At 53.4% G+C, this 10042-nt stretch overlaps 1 protein-coding gene across 2 annotated transcripts in view; it reads left to right on the top strand.

The window, feature by feature from the left end:
* The first annotated feature begins 491 nt into the window (after positions 1-491).
* Positions 492-10042, top strand: part of Myo18b (myosin XVIIIB) — a 209404-nt gene continuing 199853 nt past the window's right edge. Inside the window, exon 1 of one of the 2 annotated variants that reach the window (XM_029533813.1) lies at positions 492-625. The gene's annotated coding sequence lies outside the window, so the exon portion shown is untranslated. Of the gene's footprint in view, positions 626-2859; positions 2927-10042 lie in introns of those variants that run through there. The other variant, XM_029533814.1, reaches the window with a different exon arrangement.

Below are 10042 nucleotides of genomic sequence, written 5' to 3'. Positions count from 1 at the left end.
CTCTCTCTCTCTCTCTCTCTCTCTCTCTCTCTCTCTCTCACACACACACACACACACACACACACACACACACACACACTGAGGCGCTGAATTAGAGTGAATTAGAGCCCTTGACAGGAAGCCCACTGTGGGAGACTGTTGTCTACTTTAGCTTATTTACACAGTTTCACAAGGAGCCACCAGAGTGCTTCAGTGACTGCCACCCAGCCTGGCTGGTGAAGGGAGTCCTCCGTGACTCCTCCACTGCTCCTTCCCTTGGCAGAAGCTATGTGACCCGCCCCAGGACAAGATGAAGGCTGAGAACATGCTTGTCCAGAGCTGTTCCCTCCCGCCACCATATATGTGCATGCTGTCCCCAGCTGGTTCCACGGCCACCACCCCGCCTGTGTCTCCTGGCCAGACCTGGGGCTCACGGGCTAATTTTGGAAATGACTGAGGCCCAGCTGCTGCTATCTCAGTAGCTGGGGGAGGAGGCACAGGGAGGGATGTGCTGGTCTGTGCAGAGGCCGCTCCCGACACTCTTCCCTCGCCCTGCCTGGCTCTCCACACTCGCTGGGGTCCCTTTGTAACCACTCAGGGAGACTGTTTTTGGACCAGAGTAGTTCCAGAGACCCTTGGTCATCAGGTACTGTCGGGTTGGGCTTCGAGCTGGCACCCTGCAAGCTGGTAGCAAGTCTCTGTGTTCGGTGTGTTCGGTATTGGGAGGACTGGTGTGAGGCCTGGGGACATGCGCTCTATTTTAGGCCTTCCTGGTGGCGAGTGCTTCGGAGGCCTTTCTCTTTGCTGTGGGCTTGCAGCAATTGCTCCAACACCAAACTATCTGGTGTGAGAATGCCATCTTAGGCCATGGGGATACCGATAAAACTTCTGACTTTGTGTCTGCTTGCCAAGCGTTAAAAAAAACAAACAAACAAAAAACAATTATTTTAGGTTGGAGGCAGGCATGCCACGGCACACCTGTGGAGGTCAGAGAACAACTTTTGGCAGTGAGCTCTCTCCTTCCATCGTGTGGGTCCCTGGGATTGAGCTCAGGACGTCAGGCTTTGGCCGCAATCTCCTTTAGCTGCTGAGCCATCTCACTAGCCCACCGCCAGTCTTTGTTTTAAAATAAAAATGAGTTGAGTTCTTCCTTAACATGTGTGTGGTGTGTATGTGTGTGTCATGTGGTATATGTGTGTATGCGTCATGTGTATGTATATGTGTGCGGTGTATGTATGGTGCATATGTGTTTTCATGTGTGTAGTAGATATGTTTATGTATGTGTGTGACATATATGTAAATGCATATATGTGTCTAGACATGTTTATTTTCATTAACTCCAGCTATGCTAGTTTTTTGCCTTTGTCCCAAGGCCCCAGCTTTTCCCCTCTAGAGTGCTTGCCCTGCTGAACATTAGCCTGAGCGTCTGTGGGGTTTTGTTTCAAATGAAGCCTATGTGTGTGGTGGGGGAAGGGCTGGAGGATCAGTGTTTTGTGTGGTATGGCACGCTGATCGACACCCAGTTCCTCGTTGCGTGGAGAAGACCCACAGGTCCCAGTGGTCCCGGGGCGGATGGGAATGTCACTACAATAATCCGCCTGTAGTTCAGGGGCCTCAAAGGTGCAGGCTCAGGCAGCTGCCTCCCTAGAGCAGACGGGGAAGCGTCCAGACCCTCCTAGGATGGTCCCAGCGCCAGCCTGGCCTGGCCTCACACTCAGGGCTGGAAGCTTTAGGCTGTTAATTGACTTTCTGACCCTCCCAGAAGACTGTTCCAATCAGGACACCTGTTCCCGCAGCTGAGAACTCGGGGTCTCTAAGCTGCCTCCGCCCTAGCCTGGGAGACAGGTGGAGTCAGGAGAGGGGTGTGTTCTGGGGAACAATAGGGGCTGGAGAGGAGAGTGGGGAGGGGAGGGAGAGAAAGAGGGACAGAATGAGGAGGGGAGATGGGGAAGAAGGGAAGAAGCAGCTGCCTGAGAGAAGGACGGGGAAAGTGAAGGGGAGGGGGAAGAAGGAGAGGGAGCCAGTGGAGGGAGATTGAAGTGGGTGGCAGGCCAGGCCCTCTTCTGAGGGCCTTTTGGTGACAACCAAGGTTTTTGTTCTTCCTGCACGTTGGCCTAGTCACCTTGAGTCACAGGGCCTTGTGCTACTGACCCTGTGACCTTGGCCATGACTTTTCTGGTAGGGATTTTGGTTTTTCTTCTAGCATCAGAGGATGGGGGCCCCCTGCCCTGTCCTCCAGGACTTAGCTACCAGGGACCCTGACCCACCTCAGACCTTGGAGGCCTCCCTCAAGGTGGCCTGTGAAGGGCTCTGGAATGCATAATCCAGGCTTACCTCAGACTCCACGTGTAGTGGTTGGGACCAGCCAGAGACCAAAGATCGGGCCACAAAGCTGTGCGGTGTGCGTGCATGGTGTGTGTATGTCCGTAGGGCCCGTGCTAGTACTGGAAGCAATAAAGGCATTGAACAGTGGGGGAGAATGGTTTGAGACAAATGAAGTCTGTGGGGTGCTGTCTAATACTCCCTGTGTGCTAAGGCACAGAGAGGAGAGGCAACTTGCCTAGGGACACACAGCTCTAAAGTGAGAGGACCAGGCTTAGATCCAGGCAGCCTGTTAGAAGGAATAACCTGGTCTACTGTATGCCCCCCCCCATCACCATCATTCCAGAGTAGAAGGAGAACATGTAATCTCATGTATTTTAAAATGACATGTGCGTATGTCTGTTGAATCATGTGCACACATGTCTGTGGGTGTCTGGCCGCAGAGATCAGAGCCTTGGGATCTGCCAGGACCACATGTTGATCAGCACAGCTGGGCAGGGACATTGGGGATCGGGGTTTTGGGTGTTCCTCTTTACCCAACAACCCTGGACTCCTTTTCAGCTGTTTTCGGGAACCAGCCGGTGTTGAGGCTCCAGTTTCATTGAGGACATCTGGAAAAGCCCAGGTATTGGGAAACTGTTCTTTGGGTTCAAACGTTTATTCTCACTCACCCTGAACCTTCCCCAAGTTCTGGCAAGAAGAGCCCATTTCACAGCTTCAGAAAAGCCAAGGTCACACAGACATAGTCCTGCAGGCTAGGTGCTTTTCTGGCAGCCGTCCTGGTATGATCTGTTTAGTGACTCTGGTTGAGATATCAAATCCTGTGACGTTTCACTGGGACCGACAGATGGCAAAGGCCACTCTAGGTCATCCTGCTGGAACTGGCCGTCTGGGGACATCTGTCTTTTCCTCATATTTTCCCGTCATCAGAAAATACTCAGCTCATTCTCTTGTGGCTTTCCCGGCACATCTTTTTTTTTTCCCTCTCTCTCTTTGAAGCAAAGACACATCTGCCTCCATTTCTGTCCACGCTCCCTTCATCTTACCATGATCCTTCTCTTCCCGGGCCCTGAATGTGCGCTAGTCTAGACTGCACTGAATTTGGGCGTGATAACTCTGTTTCTGGCTGTTGGCTCCTGAAGGGTGTCTAGTGGCATCTCTGGCTGTGTCCCATGAGACTCACACAGTACAACCTTTCCTGTGTGGGCATCTGCAACTGTCCCCAGGCATCACCAGAGCCCATAGGCAGGCACACTCACCACTTCATGAGACTCACTATATAGCCTAAGACCCATTGCTACACCCATGGCAGACATGAATCGTCAATCCCAGCACATTGCCTTCTCAGATCAGACATAGCCCAGGCAGTCACACTCACCACTTGATGAGCTTCACTAATTTAGCCTACGACCCCCTGCTGCACCCAGGGCAGACATGAATAGTCAATTCCAGCACACTGCCTTGTCAGAGCAAATATAGCCCAGGCAGCTAACTTCATTGGCTGCCTCTCAGTAGGTCATCAGGCCCACCTGCAAGGAAGAAGGTGGCTGATAAGAGACATTCGACCTGCTGTGTAATTTAGGGATGAAAGAGGAGGAGGGGTTGTTGGCTCAGCTGCTGATAGTGCCGCGTGGGTGGGACTTTAAACACCTGAGAACGTTAGGAGACATGGCAGATACAAGCAGATAAAGCCTCAGCCTTAGCAAGTTGCTGCTGGGCTAATACTTAGAACAAGTGAGTCCAACACCCCCGTCTGACAGATATAGCAGAACTGCAAACCCCCAAGCTCAGGTGAGGCCAGAGGTTCCCAGGGTGGTTGATGTCAGTGTCCCCAGGGAAAGGAAGGACAGCCTTGGCCCTGGTCCACTTCCCATGAAGGGAGATAACCACACAGGACACAGACACTTCCTTCTAAAGAACAGCTGAGGCTCCAGATGAGGACCTGGTGTGTGTGTGTGTGTGTGTGTGTGTGTGTGTGTGTGTGTGTGTGTGTGTGTAGGAGCCACATGGGAGTGTGAGTGTGCAAGGGACATGTGGGAAAGGGACTTGTTCAAGAAAGCAGTGCTGGGGATGGGGGTGGGGGAGTTGTGTGTGGTTGCCATGGCAACCTACCTACCTGCAGAGGAAGCGCGTGTTTGGGACCCTGGGCTTGGGGCTTGGTGTCTGAGGGTCCACAGACCTCTCTGCTCTCTCCTGAACCCTAGAGGCAAGGGTAGGAAGGGGCTTGAGGGTTTCAACATTCTTTCCAAAGCTTCCTGGCACTAGTGGGAGGGGACCCAGTGGCGATGACCAGGACTTTACAGCGCTGCAGGCAGGCACCTGGGGCCTACACTTCTGTGTTGCCCTCAGGTCTTCAGGCTGCCCTTCCCCTTGACCCTCCCTCCCACCCTATGACATCCTGCTTTCCTGTGACATTCCCTATGTGACATTCTCTTCCTTGTCACCTCCCCATGACCCCTTCCTTTATGACCTTCCCTCCCTCTTGACCTCCTTTGCTAAGACCCCTCCCTCTCACCTGTGACATTTCTCTTTAATGTGTGATTCCTCTTCCCCATGATAATCCCTGTCCAGTGTGACTGTCAGCCCCTGTGACCCTCTGCCCACAATGATCCCCCTCCTCCTGTGACACCCCTCCCATGAGTCCCTTCTTTGTGACATATTTTATCTTGTTACTCTCTGTGCCTTCACCTCCCCTTCCCATGATCCTCTCTCCCTCTGCTAGCCTCCTGCTCATGATCCCCCGACTCTCCCCATCCCTGACATCTTAGTCGGCCATGCTCATCTCCTTCCTCCCTTCCTCTCTGTCCACAGTCCTCCTCACTGTCTGTCTTACGGATTCCGTTGCTGTGATAAACACCACAGCCAAAACAAACTTTGGGAGAAAATGGCTTATTTCATTTTTATACTTCCAGGCAACAGCCCTGTCACAGAGGGCAGTCAGAGCAGAAATTCAAGCAGCGCAGGACCCTGGAGGCAGGCGCTGATGCAGAGGCCATGGAGGGGCGCTGCTGACTGGCTTGCTCCTCATGGCTTGCTCAGCCTGCTTTCTTATAGAGCCCAGGACCACCAGCCCAGGGATGGCCCCACCCACAATGGGCGGGGCCCTCTCCCATCAGTCACTAATTAAGAATATACCCCACAGGCTTGCCTACAGGTCAGTTTGATGGAGGCATTGTCTCCATCAAGATTCCCTTCCCTGGATATATCCCACCCAGCACAGCATGCCATCTCTCCATCAAACGTCCAGCCCGTATCCTCCGTGCTTTAAGGGGCTTTTGAGATAGGGTCTCAATACATAGCCCAGGCTGGCCTTGAACTTAAGAGACACCTGCCTTAGCTTCCCACATCTGGGTGTGCACCACCATGCCTGGCTCACTCCCTGTACTCTTTCCAGTTCTAAGTAGGACACAGTGCTGTAAACACAGCCTTTCCCAGCACTAATGAAGAGAAGGGTTTTCTTCCTTTCTGTTATGGTTCAGCTCAAGGCCAGAGTGAGCTAGCCTGCACTGCGAATGAACCACAACAGTCTCCTTTGGTCATTTAGCCAATAGACTGCAAATGCACAGGTGCTCCATTCACTCCTCCCAGAAGTTTCCCAATCCACTCCTCTCGGGAGGTGCTTCATTCACTCCTCCCAGCAGATCCTCTACCCACTCCTCCCAGTAGGAGCTCTACCCACTCCTTACATGTCTAGGGCAGACATTAATCATCAACCAGAACACTCTCTTGTCCCCAAGTCCAGAAACAGCTCTGAGTTCTTCCTAATAGTCTAAGTATCCATATCCCACTTCTCAGAATCAGTCTGGGTATTGGAACCAAATTGGCCCTGGACACCATGGTCAAATTCTTCTCGTACAGTCAGTGAGATTTTTGGAGGGACTGGTGAGTGAAGGAACTCCCCCAAGGTATGAGTGCCGGGGTTAGGGACACAGGAACCAGGGAAGCTCTGGAGGTGTAGGGGCTTCATGGGGCTGGGTACAGAGGGAAGAGAATAGGAAGGGCAAGAGACAGAGGGATGGAGGATGGAGGGATGAAGGGATGGGGGATGAGGGGGTAGATGGCGGGGAGATGGGGAGGGGATGGAGGGATGAGGGATGGAGGGATGAAGGATGGAGGGATGAGGAGGTGGATGGTGGGGAGATGGGGAGGGCTCCTTAAGGGCCTGAGGCTATAGATGAGCACTGTGGTCTTTGCTCAGACTCAAGCTCATGGGCCACGCAGCCCTTTCCTCCCTGGCTTCATCTTTCAGGGGTTCTGTGCCCAGGGCAGGGCTGTGCTGCCTGGCTGGGTCCTTGAGGAGAACAGTTGGGTCACTGTGGTTGTTTTGTATGAGGACAGTGAGAACCAGATGTGCTCTGACTGTGGAGACAGGGCCAGAAAATGATATTCATGGGCCCTGTTGACCCTCTGAGTCTCGGCCTGGTTTTAAACTCTCCATTTAAGCAGGGCACCGTGGCACACACTTTTGATCCCATGCTTGGGAGGCAGAGGCAGGTGGACCTTTGGGAGTTCAAGAGGAGCCTGGGTCTATACAGCGAGCTCTAGGACAACCAGGGCTCTACAGTGAGACCCTGTCTCAAAAGCAAACCAAACCAAATACCTTAAAACCCGCAGGCCTTCTCATTTGCATATGCATGAGGCTGCGGTTTTTTGTGGAACAGGGAGGGATTCAGACAGAGGCATGGATTCCTACATACAGAGAAAACTACCCACTCCTTCCCAGGCACAGTGAGTGCTGTGCTCTGGAGCTAACAAGATGCCTCCTGAACCCAGAGTGAACCAGGACCTTACAATGGATGCAGGAAGCATGAATGGCCTGAGGAAAGAGTTGATAGAGGGCTTCCCTACTGACTAGGCAGGGAGCGCTGCCCCTTGACACCTGCCGCTGGGCTGGGGACTCCTCTGGGCCCAGGCTCTTCTAAACAGGGTGGGAAACAAAGGTCCACCACACAAGCCATGCCTGCCGCGGCTTTAGGAGAGACGAGGGAAGGAGCCAGGGGCTGAAGGGACTACTTCCGTTCTCTCAGGATGCCCGGTCTCCTGAGAGCCTGACCTCTCTGGAACCTTCAGGTAACAGGCTACTCTGTCTTCCCAAAGCCTCTTGGTTGTGTGGAAGAGTTCAGTGTGTGTGTGAGCCCTCTACTTGCCTGTCTGAGGAAGGAGGCCCAGAGCAGCTCAGGATGATCAAGAGGCAGGACCGACTTAGCCGTGGGGAAGCTGGCATGCACCACGGAGAGTGAGCCGTGGGTGGGACCTGGGGAGGCCACCTTGTTCTGGAGGACCATTGGCTCATCTGAGTTGAGAAACTGCTCCACTGCCTGACTGCCTGACTGGGCCACAGAGCCTCCTCCTCCTCCTTTGCCTGAGGGGAGGGTCCCAGGCTCGAGTTGCTCTCTAAAAAACCTGGCCAAGAATGGAAGTTAAATGCAATGGCTTCCAAAGATGGTGTTATCAAAGCTGTGCTCTGTGCTGTGTCTCAGAGGAGGAGGAGAAATCTGAGTTCAGAGACTATGGATGTAGGGATCCAAGCCATAGCGGTTCCCTGCTGTGTGACCATGTACCAACACTCAACCTCTCTGATTCCCAGACACCAGCACTTTTAACCCTATGATAGGCACCCCCTCCCCAACCCCCCAATTCTCCCCCTTAACACTTTGACCATCTTCTAGGAGTTCCACAACTCGGCATCAGATATGGAGCACCTCTGGCACACTTCTGTTGATCTTCTTAATACTTGTGTGGACTGTGGTGGGAGAGAATGTGTAGGCAGAGCTGGACATCCTTGTGTCAGGAATTTCCTCAGACTTTTGCTGGGTGACCTCAGGCAAGGGCCTCACCCTCTCTGAGCAGCTGCCAGCTCTGCTGGTGAGCAACATTGGCTATAAGTACTAGCTCAGACTTTAATGCAGTTACATGTCAGATCCAGCAGGGTTGGGGGGGGTTCACTGGGAGGACCTCAGGGCCAGGCGCAGGGTCATTTCTTAACTGTGGAAGAAGATGGCTTTGGCGATTGAGCCAAGTAACAAACCCAGATTGTTTTAAGTGTGGCTCCCCGGATCTCCTAAGATGTGAGCTGGGGATGCCCTGCTATGAATGCAGCAGCAGAAGTCCTGTGGTAGGCTCTCCCTGGGGTCCCTTTGCACTTCTTCCTTCTCTGATTCATTCAACAAACATTCATCGTGCACGGAAGGGAACCAGGCCACAGGGGAGTACAACGGAATGAGGTGGTTCTGTTGCTTCTTTGAGAATGCGACTTTCAGCAGAGATCCCAGGGGAGTGGAGATGTAGGTATGTAGGTGGAAGAGCAACACAAAGGGCCTGAGGTGACCAGCTACCTGGAAGGGTATACCCAGGGCTTACTTTAACTGCCTTGGGATTGGGGGAGCTGTCGGGCAGGGGTCACGAGTGACCCTTTTGGTCCCCATGAAGACTTGAACATTTACTTTAGGAGGCAGGTAAACTCTGGCGGACTTTGGAGACTGGACACTCCGTGGTGGAGGAAGACCAGAGGGCCATGGTGAGCTACTCAGGTCCTGCCTGAACATGGCCAATATTCCAGGCCACTTACACTATGGCTTGGGACTCCTCTCACCAGCCCTCCTCCCAAAGGAGACTGGAGAGAGGGCTTCCAGATTCCAGACTCAGCGCTGGGAGCTGCTTAAATTGGCATCTGACAGCATGCTAGGATCTGGCCTTGAAGGGACAGAAACATGAGAGCGTATGTCAGTTAAGGCAAGACGGAGTCCTGAGGTACAATGGACTCTGGCTCCAGTCAGTGAGGCTGGCCTAGAACCCTTGGGTGGAGTCAGGGCACTGGACACCAGGAAGTTGGGACCCAGGGGAGAGCTGGCAGCTCAGGGCTGTCACAGCCAGTGTTCCTTGAGCCTCCAGACAGAGAATGATTTCAGCACAGGGTCCTGGCCAAGGATGAAGAGGGCACAGTGGCCACGACAGCCAGCGTCACGCCAGGCCTATTCATATCCCCGGCTCAGCTCATCAGTTCAGGGCCTATGAGTCACTAGGACATTCCCCAGTGTGTCCAAGGAAGCCAGTATGGGGAAAGAGGTGTTCTCCCATACGCGCTTGCTGCACACGAAGCTCATGCACTGGGGACTTTCCCATAGGCAAAGACATGGCTGCTCTGGTCACTAGCATATGGTAAATTCCTAGCCTCCCCCATGGCATGTGGTCTCATCAGACCTGAATGTCCCTTCTCGGCTCTTTGAGCCTGTGTCTCTTCCTTGCCCAGCCATGGAGGAAGCTGGGAGCCCAGCCAGTCACTCCCTGATGATGGCTGGGTAGCCAGCTCCTGGCACCCAAGCCCAGTGTGTGGCTCTGCCAGTGCCTGGGGTCAGGCTTTCTGAGGCTGGTGTTGGGCCTCTTACCAGGCCTTGCTAGGAGCTGAGTTAGAAAGAGATGTCAAAAGAGACTGAAAGGCAAGCCTGGGGTCCCCGTGTTATGCCGTGCCTGTGGCTATGGGCTGCAGACCCCATCCATGCAGTCCTCACAGCCAAGCTCCAGGCCCATGAACAAAGAAGGCTTTAGTGGTGTGCGTGTGTGTTTGTGTGTGTGAACATGTGCTTGTGTGTGCCTGTGTGTGAGTATGTGTGCTTGTGTGTGCCTGTGTGTACTTGTATATGCCTGTGTGTGTGTGTGTGCAATTTGTGTACCTGTGTGTGCTTGTGTGTGCCTGTGTGTGAGTTTGTGTGCCTATATGTTTATGTGTGCTTGTGTGTGCCTG

This window comes from Mus pahari, chromosome 23, assembly GCF_900095145.1.
Source record: "Mus pahari chromosome 23, PAHARI_EIJ_v1.1, whole genome shotgun sequence".
NCBI classification, from domain to species: domain Eukaryota; kingdom Metazoa; phylum Chordata; class Mammalia; order Rodentia; family Muridae; genus Mus; species Mus pahari.
The sequence above is the reverse complement of the archived record's forward strand: the minus strand, read 5'-3'. Positions and strand labels throughout refer to the sequence as shown.